The following is a 17,906-nucleotide window of genomic DNA, read 5'->3' as shown; positions in this document are numbered from 1 at the left end:
AACCCTTCGAGGGTACCTCGACAGCCACTGCTCAAGAGGTCCCACCCTTATCGGGCTGGGCCCCTTTCTTAGCTAGAAAGGCTCCTCCGCTCCCGCCAGGCTTCTTCGTATTTTTTCGCCCATGGGTCTAGGGCAGTTGTCAAATGAGTGGGAACCACCACACATGGGGCACTCATGCTTGAACTGGCACGCCTTCCTATTACATACCCCAAGGGATCCAAATTCCCAGCAGAGCATGCAGGGTTGAACCGCCTGCCCCACTGCACTGCGGGAAGAGCCTGATGAACCAGCAGCAGATGTGGATGACCTACTCACCAAGTGACCACTATTGGAGCGATCACCCAGATTAGGCCTAGCCGGGGACATAGCTGCTGCTGCTGATGGATCTGATCCCACTGAAGGGATGGATACAGGGCAGCCCTCATCCTAAATTCCTGGTCATATTGTAACCAGGCTGGTCCACTAAAGGCCGTATAGCCTTTATAAATTATGTCCAAATACTGGAACAGGGATGCTGCCCGCCACGGCTGCGCCCTCGCAATCACCCTGGCATAAATACAAAACCCAGGAAGCCAATTAGCCCAGGTCCTGTCCACCTTCCATTTTTTCAATTTTTTCTTCTCTTTCTCATCCAATTCTTCCTTGTCTTTTTTCTCAACCTCCCAAAAGAGAAGAGAAAAAATATCCATGTACTCCCCTTTTAATATTTTTTTCCCTAGTAGCGGGAAGCAAGTGGTGCCCCAGCGGCAAGGCAACCTCCCCAAATGGCAAAGCAGCAAAAGGCACCATCCCATATGTTGAGGGTGCCCCCATAAAGGAACCAGCCATGCCAAGATGCCCTGCGCCCGGGTACACACTAGGAACACCTTGTCCCCATGCTCCCCATGGCCAAACCTGCCAGACCCCGCCTGTAAATTATCACCCAACCTACCTCCGAATCCAGCAGGAACCAATGGCAAACTGACCCCCGATGCTCCAGCCGCCATCAAACCCACCTTTGGACCGCAAGGGGCAGCGTCCCTGCCAGGCACGACTCCACCAGACCTGCCCTCAAGAATAGACAGCCTGGTGAGAATACTTGCCTGCTTACCCTTCTTAGATTGCCTCACACCATCCTCCCCACCTGGAGAAAGGATGCCCGCTGCCTGTTCCAATGCTCTCAATCTACAAGCAATATTGGAATCAATCACCATATCACCCTCCTCATCAGAAGAGGATAACGGTGGTGGTGGCCTTTTCGCAGGAGCCTTGGGTGCCTTAGGCGCTGGCTTTTTTCCTTTGGGCTTGCCCGACCCTTTTCCACCAGCCATCTAAATAGCAAGCACAAGACCACAAATGGCCTCCTGCAGCTCCACTCTAAAATGGCTTCCAGCCCACAGTACTGCAGCCGACGCCGACGCTCCAGCCAATGCTTCACCCGCCTCTGCCCAGTCGACTGCCACAACAAACCCCGATGTCCAACCAAAGACAAAAGAAAAGCCTCAGCCTCGGCCCAATCGTCTGCCAAGACGAAGGAGCCGACGAGGAGCGCAGATCTGACAGACTGTCAGATTCCACCTTTTTCTCTGCGCCCCGAAATGGGCGCCCCCTGACTCTTCCCATCCAGGGAAGCAAACTGTTCATGCAGCTATGCTGCAGGCTGCAAGCATAAAAATAACCGAAAGGTGTTACAATATAGCAAAAACAACTGCCCAAGCAGTGATAAATAAACCACAATAAAAGCACAATAAAATTGTAAGCAATCTTAAAATTTCCAGGGCCAAAACATACCATAAACTGAAGTATATTAAACGGTGAGTAAAAATTTTGCACATCTTTTTTTAGCAGCCAATGCATAGAGAGACATCATATAAGTAAAATCCAGCTTGACCTCAGAAAAAAAGATTATTTTATCTACCACTGAGTATGAATCTAGCCTCGCTAAAAGGGTGCAAGAAACTTGGATGTGGGAGCCAATATGTCAATACATGACATAATTCTCAGTAAGTGTGGATCATAACCTCACAGTGAATAAGTCCCTGTCCTCTGAACACACAGCTTACTACTACTACTGACTGGATAGTTTAGAGAGATCCTTGGATTGGCCCCATCAGGGCTGGACATGGCATTGGCAAGAGTGCTGAGAAGATGGTCAAAGACTAAACTATCCCAAACTTGGTAATCATAAATTGCAATGACATCACTACTAGTATAATTTGCTATAAGAAGCTCTTCATTGTAAATGTACATACTACAGAAGGCATTATAGCAGTGCCTTGGTTGACCTTCTCTGTATTTATGGCATGGTAGGAAGCAGCCATGCAAATTTAATTAATGATAGTAATATAATTAGGCTTGGCCTGAGACAAGAGATTGGACTTATTTTGTAGCTTTGGGCAACTCATCTATATACCCCTGTGCATTCAGTCCCTCCCTTCTGATGATAAATCAATAGTGACGATACTATTCACCTCTCAAGGGTACTTATGAAGGTGAATGCTTTTCTAAAATAGAATGTGCAACTCACAGCAGATTAATAGAGTTCTTGGTATTCTGCTATTCAATGTTTAGGTAGCAGTCTGTATATGGCAAACAATTCCCTGGCAGCTGAAAATGGCATGTATGCTTATCTCAGGGTACCAAAGGGCATGGATCCAGGAAGGATCTTTTGGTGTTTGTCACCTTCCTGCAAAGACTCCAACAGCATAATTTCAAGTCTGCTTAAATAAGACATCTATCTTGATTCTGTACTGAACAATTTAAAAGTGACACGTGCATCCTTTCTTATCTGTCACACTGATGTTTCAGTTGGCAGTCTTGTTCACTTGCCAACCAACATTCAGATGGATTTTACTAAGCAGTCAGTGTCATTAACTCTATTAAGATCTCCTGTTAAGTAACTGTCAGTCTATAATTGTCATACTCGCTGCTTTTACTGTTTTTCTCAACTGCTAGATTATTCTTAAACCTTTGGGGCTCTCTAAGAGCCATTAGCCATATTCCTTTTGTTTTTTTCTAAATGCTATCTTCTGTGGAAGGACAATTTGATTATAATTATAGTAACATTTAGTGGCCCCAATTAGCCCCAGGATAATCTGCTGTAAGGCTACAATGAAGCAACTGAGTATCTTGTCTGTTTAGATTTTAAGCTTTTTTAGAGAAGACCAATAGTACGAAAGGAAAATTGCCTTTTGTCAAAATCACACATCACTAAATGCTCTATCACAAAATCATGCATAGGATAACCAGACCCAAAGCAGGGCAGGGTCCTGGTGCCTTGCATGGTTTTGTAGGTGAGGGAATTTGTCAGGCAGGTGTAAGAAAAGCTGTACTTTCTGAAATTCCATCCACTGAAAGTTTAGGCATCCTGTCCTCCTTTGCATTCCGATCAGCCTAGAAAGAGGAAGGGACTTATGGGAGGAAATAGCTTATGGGAGGAAATTTTACTTTCATGGAGACAATCCGGCCCCTTCCCGCCCGTGCCGGCTTTAGCCGGCTTTAGGGCGGGGGCCGAGTTTGCCTCCCCGGATGGAGCGAGGCAAACGGCCCCGTCATCCGGGGAAGCTTGGGGGGCGTGGTCGTAGGGCTTATTAGCCAGACCGCGCCTCCGGCCACGCACTTTGCTGGCCGTTTTCGGGAGTGGAGCAGCGTGCTGCCTTACCTCCCGTTTAGGCGCGGCTGGGCCCTGCAGCGTCGGCGCGGGCGTGGGCTCCGCTGTGACGGCCGGCTTGTTTTTTCAGTTCGCGCTTCCCTGAACAGCTGACGGGCGGACACGTCGCGCGCGGCTATCGGCTGCGCCAGGCGGCTGGGGCCTTGTAGCGTCGCCAGCGTGTGCGCGGGGGCCGCTACAGCTGCCGTGGGCTCCTCGTGACTGCGCCTTAAACGGCGCGTACGCAGCGCTGCACCGGTGGAAGCCCGTTTCCTGGCTGAACAGCTGACGGTCTGCCTCGTCAAGCGCGGCTGTCGGCCGCGCCAGGTTTCGTTTTTCCCCCCTTAGCTTCTTAGAGCCCGCTTTGCAGGGGGCTTCAGGGGGAGGTTCTAGCCCAGGTCCCTTCTGCATAGTGCTTTTGGGGTGGTGTGTGCGGGTGGCTTTGTTCTTCCCTCCCCCCCCTCTTGTAATTTTCAACCAATTGGTACCTGGAGGGTCCTGCTTTGAGGCTTCTTTGTCAGAGCCTGGGACTCATTATGCCCAAAGGGCAAGGTAAATCTAAGGGCAAGCAGCCCTTAAAGGCTGGCCAGAAAAGGCCCATTCCCAGTGGGCCTCCAGGAGCTGAGCAGGAGGCGCAAACTAGGCAGGCTATTGTAGCTAGTCTTGAGGCCCTGGAAAGGCACCATGGAGTGGATGTTCAATCCTCCCTCCCAGGGCGGGGTCGCAAGGCAGCTAGGACGTCCACCAGGGCCTTCGAGCAGGAGGTCCTGGCTCGTCTCTCGTCTTTACAGGAGATGGCGGCCCTGCCGGGGCCATCTGGTGGAGCAGGACCAGAGCCGCAGGACGACAGTTCGGATGCAGACGACGGTAATCCTCCAGAAGTGCCTGCCCGCCCTGACGATGTTGGTGGTGCCACCCCAGCTGGGGCGCTTGCAGGCGTGGTCCCGGATGGTAAGCAAGGCCTCCCGTGCTTTCCTGGCTCATGGCCGTGGGGGGGCGTGAACCCCTGGGGTCCAACACACTCGGCTGTCCCGCTGGCCAACCTCAGCCAGGGGTCCCCTGCGGGCCACATGTTTGCTTACAATGCAGCAGCTGTAGCCGGGTCATCGGGTCAGGGACAGATTTTGCCTTGCCCCCCCCCCCCAGGAGCCGGTTCTGTGCCTACTCCTTCAGCCCCTCCAAGCTCCGGTGGGCAACAGCCCCCTTCGGGTTCTTTGCCCTGGGGGCTTCAATGGGGCAGCCTCCCGTCACCGGGTTGGACGGTTCCTCAGTGGGGGGGGGTGGTGCTGCCCACCAAATTTGTTGGGATCAGTGCCTTTCCACTGTCGCCCTTTTGGCGACACCGCTATGCCTTTAGGTGATCACCTCACGCCGGTCACCCGGGAAAAAATTTTCCGGGGTGAATATGTGGATGTCTTTGGCCTTCTTTATCGGGAGTTAGAAAAGAAAGAAAAGGATGATCTAGATGAGAAGGACAAAGAGAAGATCAAACGCCGCAAGGTGGAACGTAACTGGGCCAATTGGTTGCCCGGTTTCCTTATTTATGCTGGGGTTATCGCCCGGGCGCAGCCCTCGCGGGCCGCACCTCTTTTTCAATACCTGGATATAATCCTTAAGGCTTATACGGACTTCTCCGGCGCTGCTTGGTTGCAGTATGACGAGGAGTTCCGGATGAGGGCGGCATTGAACCCCACCATCCCATGGGACCATATTCACCAGCAGCTGTGGCTCCAGCTCATGTCACCGGCCAAGCCCAACTCTGGTGATAGGTCTGATAGTGGTCACCTCGTCAACAGGCATGCATCGGTATCTGGTACCCGCGCATCGGCGGGGCAGCCGGTTCAACCCCGGCTGGTGTGTTGGGATTACTCGTCCCAAGGGGGTTGTAACAGGAAGCCATGCAAATACAGGCACGAGTGCCCCCTGTGTGGCGGGTCCCATTCCCTGGTCTCGTGCAATAAAACAAAGCCTCGAGCGGGGGCTAAGCGGACCGGGGGCAGTAGCAGCTCCCAAGCAGTTGGAAAAGGGCCCCAGCCCCATCAAGGTGACGGTCCTTAAAAAGTTGTTAGTTGATTACCCGCGCTCTCGCGACCGCGTTTACTTGTTGGATGGTTTTCGTTACGGGTTTCGCATCCCTTTTCAAGGCCCTAGGGGCCCCAGCACGGCCAGGAACCTACAGTCTGTTAGGGGTATGGAAACTGTGGTGCGTGAAAAGATCCTGAAGGAATGCAGAGAGGGCCGTGTTTTAGGCCCTTTTGATGCCCCCCCAGTTCCCAATTTAAGGGTATCCCCGTTGGGGGTAGTGCCTAAGAAGGCACCTGGGGAGTTTCGGTTGATACACCACCTTTCCTATCCTAAGGGTGGGTCGGTTAATGACGCCATACCTGACTCCCTCTGTACAGTGAGATATACTTCATTTGATCAGGCTGTTAGGATTGTACGGAGCTGCGGACTAGGGGCAGAAATGGCGAAATGCGACATTAAGTCAGCATTTCGCCTTTTGCCAGTCCACCCGCGGGACTTTGAGCTCCTGGGTTTTACCTTTGAAGGGAAGTTTTATATGGATCGAGCCCTTCCAATGGGATGTGCTATCTCTTGCTCAGCTTTTGAGCGTTTTAGCACCTTCCTGGAATGGGCCTTGCGAGTGCGGTCCGGTTCCGCCTCTACGGTTCATTACCTGGACGATTTTTTGTTTGTAGGCTGCCACGGGACGGGCCAATGCGCCCACTTGCTCCAGTCCTTCCTGGGTTTAGCGGCGGAGTTGGGCCTGCCGCTTGCCCATGAGAAGACTGAAGGCCCTGTATCCAGGTTAACTTTTTTGGGCATTGAGTTGGATTCGGTTGATCAGGCCTCTAGGTTGCCTGCTGACAAAATTTACCGGCTGAGGCAGATGTTGTCTGCTGCTAAGGGCCAACATAAGCTGTCCCTCCTCGAGCTCCAGACACTTGTGGGCCACCTCAACTTCGCCTGCAAGGTGGTCGCCCCTGGGAGAGCCTTTTTAAGGCGTCTCTGCGACGCCATGTCGGGCTTGCGCCGCCCCCACCATCGAGTGAGGGTCACTCATGGTATGCGGCTAGATCTGGAGGTCTGGGAGCGTTTTTTAGCCAACTTCAACGGGGTGTCCTTCTGGCGTGAAGAGCTGAAGCTGGAAGCCGAACTTCAAGTCACATCCGATGCCGCCGGGTCGGTTGGCTTCGGTGTTTACTTTCGGGGCCATTGGTGCGCTGAGGCGTGGCCCCAGGAGTGGCTTGCTAGTGGCCTTTGCCGGAATTTAACTTTTTTGGAATTTTTTCCTATAGTAGTTGCAATCAGGTTATGGGGCCCTGCTTTGTCCAACCGGGTTGTCCACTTCTGGTGTGACAATTTGGCCGTGGTCCACGTGATCAACACGTTGTCCTCCAAGTCGGCCCCGGTTATGCGCCTAGTCAGGGCCTTTGTGTTAAGCTGTTTGCGGTTAAATGTGTTGTTTTGTGCTAAGCATGTGCCCGGAGTTTGCAATGGAGTCGCGGATGCTCTGTCTCGTCGGCAGATGGAGCGTTTCCGCCTTCTTGCACCAGAGGCCGATCTCCTGCCGGCTCGGATGCCCCCAGAGATGTGGCGGCTTGGAGACTCGAGGCCAACCGAGCTATGATGCTGGCACTGGCGCCTTCTACCCGGAAGGCCTACGATCTGTCTGTATACCAGTTTCGTTCCTTTAGGGAGCAGGTCGGCTTAGCCAACCGGTGGCCTGTCCCGGTGGCCCACCTCATGCAGTTTTGTGTGCACCTGAGAGGTAAGGGGCGTGTTGTTAAAACGATCAGGGCTAAGTTGGCCGCCCTCGCCTTTCATGCGAAAAGTAAGGGTTTACCTGACCGCACTGATGATTTCAGATTGCGGAAAATGTTGGAGGGCTGGGCGCGGGAGCAAGGTCCTCGACCCGACAACAGGCAACCCTTTTCCCCTGTGGTTTTGAAGGGACTCAGGTCAGTTTGGCCTGCAGTTTGTTTTTCCAGTTTTGAGGCGGCCCTGTTTCATGCTGCGTCCATGATTGCATTTTTTGGAGCTCTCAGAGTGAGCGAGCTGGTGGTCGGCTCCCGGCAGGACCGCTCCCAGCGGGCCCTACAGTTGGGCGATGTAAAAATACAGGGAGACTGTGTGGTCATTTCCTTACGCAGGTCTAAGACGGACCAAAAACAGCGTGGCACGTGCACCACCCTGGGCGGGTGTGATGATTCAGAGATCTGTCCGGTGGTTGCCTTCAGGGATTATGTTGCTGTTCGGGGCAATGATGCTGGGCCCCTATTCCAGCACAAGGATGGGTCCCCTTTGACCAAATTTCAGTTTTGGTCGATAACCAGCCGGGCCTTGGATAAGCTCGGCCTTGGTGGGGTCCATTTCGGGACTCATTCCTTTCGCATTGGGGCTGCATCAACGGCCGCAGCCATGGGCTATCCTGGGCCTGTTATTCAGAAAGTGGGTCGGTGGAGGTCCATGGCTTACAAGGGTTATGTTCGCCCCATCACCCATTGAGGGGTTGGCTGTTTTTCTCACATTGTTATTTTTCTTGTTTCAGGTGCTGTGGCGAGGGGCGAGAGGATAAGGATCTTGATCGCCGGCCACAGCATGATATTTTGGGCTGCCCATTTTGCTCGGCGGTCGCCCTTTGGTTCTCAGCTGGGCCTCAGCGAGCGGGCAGTTTTGGAATGGCAGGGGCGCCGGGGCCTACGTTGGGACGGCCTCCTACCGCTGTTGTTCCGGGGGAGGGTTGGCCCCCCGCCTCGGATACTGGTGATTCACCTTGGGGGCAACGATCTGGGCCTGGTGCAGGGGAGGGCCCTGTCACGCCAGGCGATCGAGGACCTCCAGGTGGTGCGGAGCAGGTGGCCCGATGTGTTGATATTGTGGTCCGCCATTCTCCCGCGGCGGGTGTGGAGGTCGGCTTTGAACCCGGCCGGCGTCGAGAGGGCTCGGCGCAAGGCTAACAGGGCGATGCGGAGGGCGCTCGCCGGGGGCCTTGGTACTTACCTTCCACACCCGGGCATTAGGTCGTATATGGCGGACTTGTATCGACCGGACGGCGTCCACCTGTCCGCGGCTGGCAACAGGGCCTTTCTTCGGGACCTACAGCTGGGGCTTCGGATGGCTTTAGGCTTTCCGGTGGGCCCAAGTGCCTAAGCTGAGGCTTGGCATTGTGGTGGCGGGATTTGAAGGCAGGTTTGTTTTGGTGACCACCCATGGTTTTCCCCGTAAGGGAAGTGGCGGGTGAGGGACGGCAGCTGGGTTAAAACGGCCCTCTGCTGTCCTTCTCGCCACAGGGTTACCTCCTTTAGCGAGCCGTTCCGGGAAGGGCGGCTGCGTCATTTGGAGGTTACACCCGACCAGGCCGGCCTGGCAGCAGCTTGTTCTCCCGGCTGCTGCTGGGGACTGGGTGGCTCGCCCCACCGGGTCCGGGAAGGGTTTTGGAGTACCCTTCGCCGGTTCGGTTAGTTAGGTTGCCCCATGCTGTTGGTTAATAAAGTTGCCCTGTTTTACACCCATACACCGTGTTGTCTCGTTCTTCCGACTGGGGGGGCAAAACTAAGGCACAGAGAACAGGATCAATACACCTTCCATAGCCATTTTGCAGGTCCTGGTTATGAAGGGATGAGAATTGTTTTTTGAGATGATGCTTTCTGAATAGAGAAAAAGATCACTGTAGACAATGAGCTCCTTCAGCTAGCTGCATCATCATGGAAACCCAGTGTGGTGTAGTGGTTAGAGTGTTGGACTACAATCCGAGAGACCCAGATTCGAATCCCAGCTCTACCATGGAAGCTTACTGGGCCAGTCAAACTTTCTCATATCAGCCTATCTCATAGGGTTGATGTGAGGATAAAACAAAGAAGAGAAGGATGAGGTCCCCATTGGGGAGAAAGGCAAGGTATGAATGAAGGTAACAAATAATAATAAAATCATGACCCTTCAGAGTGCAGTTACCTTAAAAACTGAATGTTTATCTGATCACAGTTTGGACATTATCTTGGTCTCAGGGCTTAGTTGAAAGGCACACAATGCAACTTTGTGGAGACTAAGGTGGTTATAGTATTATCAGTTGGTCATTGTCACAACCATATGCTTTATCAATTCTTTTCGTTTCCCAACTATTTATTTGAGGATCTGCATATAGAAGGCCTCTTGGGAATTTTGAGTTCCAAGGTGGAAAATGTGTGGGTGGGATATATGTTTAATAATAAATAAATACATTACATTTCATTAGATTACATAAGAATCAAAATGTTTCACTCTGCTTGTTTGTGAAGTGGCATAAACCACTCACAGTTCTGGGTGGAAAGCTGAGTTGGAACACACTAGACAGGATCAAGAGAGCCAGTAGCAAAGGTAGATCTGTCTCTAGCTTACATGGTGTCTGAGAGAAGCATAAACAAAGACAGTACTGGATAATACCAACTGAGGGCAAAAATACTGTAAGAAAAGGATGCTTCACAGTAATATCCTTGCAAAATTTCAGGTGTAGGGATTTAGGACTCATTTTAAGATTCGTATGCACCTAGCCTATGATTAAGGTTGACCCTTCATGGCATCATAATATTAGTTGTTTTGCTTGCTGCAGTATGGCTCTGTACCTGGAGAATCGCCAATTCTGATGGATTAGCACTAAGAAAAATGTATAAACTGTGGAAGAACTGAACATATTCTTTCTGCAGACAGAGCTTTCTGTCTATTTGCAGAATTGTCAGGATACCCTTAAAACATATCACTTTTCCATTATGTTCAAAGTGTTTTAATCCTGGGCTCTAATCACCCATAGTAATTATATTTATGGTGGTGCTGTATCTCAGGGTCCATTATTAAGCTGTTTATTCCATTACCAAATGTCTCCTTTATAGTAGCAAGGCTAGAAGCAATTATGCCTTAAGATTTTCTAATATACAGGGTCCTCATTATGTATTTGAACTCTGGGGTTACCAGCAAAACCAATCTTGGATTTCACTCTGCAATCAATACTTTTATTTTACTCTAATAGCTCTGTTGCCAAATAATTTGCTCAGATCTGTGTAATGTTCCACAATGTAATCTTTCGTAGTGTGACTTCCTTTCAAAATATTGTAAGAGCCTTCTGCAGCAAATATTGAAATATTTCAAAGGTGCACACTAACTGACAAGATTCTTGACTGAAGGCTTGATGCTACTGTCCATTAACTTCGCAGAACAGCCTCAATGTCTTCTGTAGATATTTCAAGAGACTTGCCCACCTATAAGCATCAGTTTGCAGGACTGGCTCATAATGAAGGCAATGGAACCACCTCAAAAAGAAAAGGTTTGCTTAGGTAAAAGCAGCCATTTAAAGTGCTTATTTAAATTAGATTATTGGAACACAATCCTAATACCAACACAATGTCAAAATAGGCCTTTTGCATTGAGGATCAATGCTGAGAAATATTGAAAAGCTACCAATAAACATCAGAACAGGCATAACTCTTTGTAGATTTTATCATAAGGGTCATTACACAATGAATCATGTCCATTCTTTTTAAAATGAGGATTAAATATATTATAGCTTGCTCAAACCACATATACACACACACGATTGTCTACATTTTCCTCTGAGGCAATCAGCCTGTCCAAGTATTTTTTACAGGAAATCAGATCTCAGGTTATTATCTTTTTCTTTTTGGTCTTATAAAAGCAATCCCATTTCTGAAGCTTTAAAAACCATCTATGGTAAAATGTTCTGGTGTCAGAAATACAAGATTATATCTTTGCTGATATTTGATGCACAAGTAAAACCACTTCTTTTAAGTGAAGACTTATTACTGAGGAAAATTCTAAAAAATACCAAAGTAATTAGCAAAAGCACCCATACATTGATTTGTGTTGAAAGGCATTTGGAGTCTTCCGGGCTATGTCGCCTTGTTCTCGGATCCGTGAGCTCTCCTGCTTGCAGCTCCCCTGAATCAGGCAGAGGGAGAGGTGCCATGGATGTGACACCCCCAAAGAGGCCCTGGGAGGGGTCTCTCTTCAGCATGGGGCTTTTACAGCAAGACAGGGGCGCAACAGCAGTTGCTCCTGTTCTTTCTGTATGCCCTGAAACTCTCCCAGTCGTGATCGCCATTACAGCAGCAAGAAGTGAATGCCCAATTGCTTGCTTTTCTTCTCTTCAATAAGCTTTTGATCTATCACCCCTCTGTCTCAAGCATGACAACTCTACAATGCAAGTAAGTCGGCTTTCAATTGCCAATGGCTAATGGGTTGCTTTTACATTTCAATGAACTGGCAGTTCAAAGGAAGGGAAAGAGGTCGATACCTCTAATTTCCCTGTGAATGAGGCCGTGAAAAGCTAAAGAACATCTCTGAGTACTGGAAACAATTTGAATTAATCTGAATATGGATACTTAAATTGACTCAGATCATAATTGGATATTTGTTAAAGAGACTATTATTCGGCTGCAATAAGGTCTGAACAAAATAGGGTGGCCAGACCGTCCCGGGCACCCAGGAAAGTCCCGGTTCTGGCCCCCTATTCCCGCCTCCCGGGCTGGCTATACCGGGACCATTAGAGGTCCCGGTTTAGCCAGCCAGAGAGCTGGTGGGCTGCGCGCGCGGGCGGGGAAGGCGGCGAGTGAGGGAGGGAGCATCCCTGTGCGTGCGCAGGGCCCCTGCACACGCGCAGGGATGCTCCCTCCCTCATTCGCCGCCTTCCCCGCCCGTGCGAGGCCCTCCAGCGAAAAGCGCCGGCCTCTCCGCTGCCTCCCCGGCCTCCGCGACTGCCGCGGGGCCCCGTGCACGGGCCTCCACTGCAGGCGGAGGCCGGGGAGGCGGCACAGAGGCCGGCGCTGGTTGCTGGAGGGCCTCCAGCGACCAGCGCCGGCCTCTCCGCCGCCTCCCCGGCCTCTCCGCTGCCTTCCCGGCCTCCGCCGCCGCCGGGCCCCGCGCGAGGGCCTGCACCTGCTCTGGAAGCAGGTAAGCAGGGCAGGCAGGGAGGGAGGGGGCTGGCGGGGGGGCTGGCGGGAGGGGGCGGCCTTCCTTCCCTCCCTCCTTTTCTCCCTCCCTCCTCCCTTCCTTCCCTTCCTTCCCTCCCTCCTCCCTTCCTTCCCTCCTTCCTTCCCTCCCTCCCTCCTTCCTTTCTTCCTTCCCTCCCTCCCTCCTTCCTTCCTTCCTTCCTTCCCTCCCTCCCTCCTTCCTTCCTTTCTTCCTTCTTTCCCTCCTTCCCTCCTCCCTTCCTTCCTTTCTTCCTTCCCTCCTTCCCTCCCTCCCTCCCTCCTCCCCTCCCTCCCTCCCTTCCTTCCCTCCATCCTTCCCTACTTGTTAGAGGAACTTCTCCTTGTTGTCTGATTTGAAAATCAGACACTAACATCTAAAACTCCAGTGGGAGGAGACTGGGAAGGACAGGCTATCTGGGACTCTGAGCTACTTTTCAACCTGGATTAATGGACTGAGTTTGCTGACAGAGAAATATGGCTTTGCTAAGTGAAATTTTTTTATAAAAAAATATATTTTAAGCAGTTTGAAGTCTCTGAGGCAATATCTTTGTTTATTGACAGACTTGGTTAAGAAGCAAATGGGAACTTTTGTGCTGAAAGCTAGCGAAATCTCAAATCTACATGAGCAGAGTGCTAAAGAGAACCCAGTGACGTCTGTGGAATTGAAATGGGAGAGCGACCTGTTGAGAAACAAACAAAAGAAAAGTAAAATGGAACTCTATGGTGTAGTTAAAAAAGAAGACTGGAAATGGAGACTGATTCAAGTTAGGTTGAGAGGAACAAAGGCTGTGGAATTTTTCTCACTTTCTTCAAGAAGGATGACTGTATTAAGAAGTAAGAAGATGCATTTTAACCAGAAAATCATGATGTGGAAATCTTTCAGAAAGAAGAGCCTCCTGAATTAGATTTTTCTCAGTGGATAGCTGGACATGGACTTTTTATGAAAATCTGATATGTGATATTAGAAGGCTAAGTGAGATTTCTTTTTCCTTTTTTTGTTTTTTTGGGGGGCTATAATAAGTTGTCTTGTTTAAAACAATATGGATATAAAAGTTAAAGGACTAAAAAGTCTTTGAGAAGAATTTTATGTAAAAATAGTTAACTTACATTAACTTTTAAGAAGGCAGATATCGTAATTACTTGATAAATTGGTGAACTTTTCTTTAACAGATAATGATATTAGTTTTTTTATGTTTGTTATTGATGTGGGTAATCCTACAAATTAATCTATAACTGTTAAGAAGGTAGATATTGTAATTATTTTGCTAATTAGTAGATCTTCTAATATGTTTGTTTGAAGAAATTGTCTATAATAAGATAGATAAATTATTGTGCTCTATTTCTAATCTGTCAAGGATAAAGATATTGGTCACAGACCGTGTTAAGGCGAGAGAAAGTGCATATTAGTTACAAATTAGGAGATAGATTTCTTTTTAGTAAGAAAGGTTTATTGAAATGTTCTTATCTTGGTGGGTAGTTGGGTATGAAACTCTCAATAAGAACAGGCATGTGATTTTTATTTTTGGGTCATAATAAGTTGATTTTCCTAGCCCAATAGGGATATAAGAGGTGAAGTAATTGTTAAAAAGGCGGACAGCACAGTTGCTATGTAAACTGGCAGATTTGTCTTTAGTATATCTCCCAGGAGAAAGTATTTATATTGAGATAGACAAAATACTATGTTGTATTTTTCTTTTAGCTTCTTAAGGATAAAGATATGATTTTTTTTGCGTCCATGTTAATGAGAATAGTGTTAAACTAACAAACTAGTCTGTGTTTTTAACATGGATAAGCCAAAGCAGCTACTTCCGTGCTGAGACTGCTCTGACTTGTTTATACTTATATGTGTTGAAGAAGAACTGTTTAGACTTGTATGGTAAAATATTGCAAATAATAGTTGAGTAAAAATGTTTTATAATGAAAGATAAAGATGGTAAAATATATGGAGAACTCTATACTTGCAGGTAGGATGAATTGGATATTTTATTTGGAGGTAGATTTAAAACTGATATATTTGTATTTTTCTCCCCCCCCCCCCTGCTTTTTCCATTCTGTATATGCCCTCCCCCCTTTTTTTGTATGTATGCTTATGCTTCTTTCTTTTTTAGTTAAAACCAATAAAAATTATAAAATCTGAAAGGCATTTGGAGAACATTCCTGTCAAACAGGTTTTCATGAGGTCTAGACACTAGACAGTACATAGAAGTGAATGGTGAATAAGCAATGATGCCAAAACAGTATCCTAGTCCAAACATAGAAAACAATGACCTTTTAAGAATCCACTCAGATGGACATTTGATGATCACTGTACATTTCTCTGACTAGCAATTTTAGATCTCTGGCACAAAAATGGAAATACTGCTGCTGGACAGAATCAATAAATCCAGGCCACTGGTCCATGAGACTGGTGCAGGAAAGGATGCCAACTCTCATCCAAGAGAGCGCTGCCTGCTAATCCAAACACCAACTTCTCATGTTGCATTGAAGTCTAACAAGTCTTCTGAGTGGTTCTCTCTGTGATGCAATTTAGAAACCAAATCTAACAGGTATTTGGAGGGAGCAACCCTTGACCCTGTGTAAACAGAGAAACCAAGAATTTTCTCCAGAATCCTGGCTTCCTCATATATGCAGGAAATAGTTATAGCAGGTGTCACACTTGTATACAATTTTAAAAAACTGAGCAAAAATGAGCACAGATATTCAGAAATCTTTCTAATAGAGAAACACACATTCAATCTCAATGTCGTTAGTTGATCTTCAGCATAAATGTGTGTTTATATGTTTAACATGTACTTATTCACTGGGTGAACCTGCTGCTTTGATTGGTCCAGAATCTATGAATCCCAGATGTTAGGGTTGATAGTGGAAAAATTGTAAAAGTGCCTGTAGAGTTTCTGGAGGTAGGGTTGTTACATGGAAGGGCATTTATATTTCTGAAATTCATTTTTTGTAACTCAGCCTTGCAGTTCTTTTATGTTATACACATTATGTTATACACAGGGTGGTGCTCTAGCAGGAGAGCAGGAAGTTTTGAGAAGACATTGCTGGCCTTGGAACATCTGCAAGTGAAATTCTGAAATTTTCCAAACACTCCCTTCTGCCTCCTCCTCTCTTTTCTTTGATCAAAACAGAATTGATTAGAAATGGGTTCCAAATTTCTAAAAAGAGGAAAACAAAAGGATGGTTGTATTTCAGAGAGAAATTGGATAACGAGGAATTAAGAGAATGTTTCTTAACAACCCTTCCTGAAGGACACTTTTACTCATCCATCCAGATGATAAAAATGTCATTGATATATATCATTCTGATATAGAGGATAAAAAGGTAAAGGTAGTCCCCTGTGCTAGCACCAGTCGTTTCCGACGCTGGGGTGAAGTTGCTTTCACAATGTTTTCACGACAGACTTTTTACGGGGTGGTTTGCCATTGCCTTCCCCAGTCATTTACACTTTCCTCCCCACAGCAAGCTGGGTACTCATTTTACTGACCTCGGAAGGATGGAAGGCTGAATTGACCTGAGCCAGCTACCTGAAACCAGCTTCCACTGGGATCGAACTCAGGCCGTGAGTAGAGAGTTCAGACTGCAGTACTGCAGCTTTACCACTCTCTGCCATGGGGCTCTTGATATAGAAAGTAAGCCATTCTAAATCTGCCACTAATATGATGGCATGTGTATTTTATTAAGCACATTACCCGCGGTACCCATAGAACTTTCATTAGCTTGACCAGACAAATTTCCCCAAATCTTATAAATCCAGGAACAACATTCTTGATGCCTTGTAGTAAAATATGGTGAGTATAAAGAATGGTGTTTCCACTTCCAGGGTTGGAAAATGGCGAGCTGAGTTGCTTTCCCTAACAGGTGCAGACTGGCACTTCTGTTCAGGGTAGTAATGCCTACATTTCTCAGCTAGAGAATTGTCCAAGATATGCACAGATACTTTGAGGAGACTTACCTTGGCTGAAAGGGAGTCCCGGTGGGGGGGGCCTCCTTTGAGGCTTTGAGGGATCTCCAGAGAGAAGTTGCATATTCATCGTCTGCAGAAGTTTCCAGAGTCATCAATTTGGCATAAGCTCAACAGGATCCAAACCTTCTTTTACAATTTTAAACATCTAATCTACAAAGGACTGGTGTTGATTGGATAAACAACGGAAAAAAAGCTACTGATGGCTATCTCTTCATTCCAGGACTAATTAAAGTTAAACAAAACAAAAGTAAAGGTGGGAGTTGGAAATACTGAAAGCCTGAAAGGAGAAGATAAGGGGCTAAATTTGAACTTTGTAAACTTAAAAGACAGTGTTAAAAGAAGAAAGGAATTTATTGTTTAGTCTATCTGTGGTTGAGGAGGCAGCCCCATCGTTACAGATCTGCAGCGTTCATAGTCAACACAGGAAATACGTCAGATATTGTGAGATTTCTCTACCAGTGAAATGAGATTTGAAGGCAAGAAAAGCAGGAAGTATTAGAGGAAGAAGAAGGAAGTCAACGAAATAAACAGCCTACTCTAGGATTATAATACCAGAGAGAAACATCGGTGGCCATTGTTGTTGGGAGGACTAAGTTTTAACATTTTTTTAAAGTGACTGGGACATTAAAAATTGGTGGAGTTAACAGATTTGGCAATTAAAAAATTACTACTGTTGGATAGTAGATAAGAAGACTTGAACTGGTAAAAGGGAAAAAAGAAATTTTTTTTAAAGTGAAGCAAAAGTTGCGACCGCCATTTTGGGAGAAATAAAAGCTTTAAACATTAATATCTGAGCCTGGGAGGCTCAGAGGACAGCGAAATTGGGTGCATTGGAAAGGGCAAGCTTCACTTTATCAAACCTGATGGTTCAAATTTAATTTGGTCAGATCAAAATTTTTGATCTTTTTTTACATGTCAGACCTGAAACAAACTCGTGCTAGGTCTGCTTCAATAGAGAAAATGCAAGCCCAATTAGATGCAATGGAAGCTAGGATAATGAAGGGGATGAAAGAAATGATAACTGCCTCTAAAAAAGAAATAAGAAAGGATATTGAGGACTCAAAAAATTTAAAAAAGAAATAGAGAATCTCAGAAATGACACTGTGGCAATAACAAAGAAAGTACAAAAAGTGAAAGAGAGAGTGAAAACACATGACTCCACCTTGTTAAAATTACAAGAAAAAGTGACAATTCATGACTGCAAACTGATGGAAACTCAGATCCATCTGAGAGGTGTACCTGAAGATGAAGAATCAGACCTGAAAGAATGCATAATAAAAATAATTGCAGAATTTTTGGAGGAAGATCCTGAAGGGAATAGAAATATGTATGACTATATGTATAGAGTAAA

Source organism: Heteronotia binoei, chromosome 3 (genome assembly GCF_032191835.1).
Source record: "Heteronotia binoei isolate CCM8104 ecotype False Entrance Well chromosome 3, APGP_CSIRO_Hbin_v1, whole genome shotgun sequence".
In the NCBI taxonomy this organism is placed as follows: Eukaryota; Metazoa; Chordata; class Lepidosauria; order Squamata; family Gekkonidae; genus Heteronotia; species Heteronotia binoei.
Note: the sequence above shows the minus strand (reverse complement) of the source record.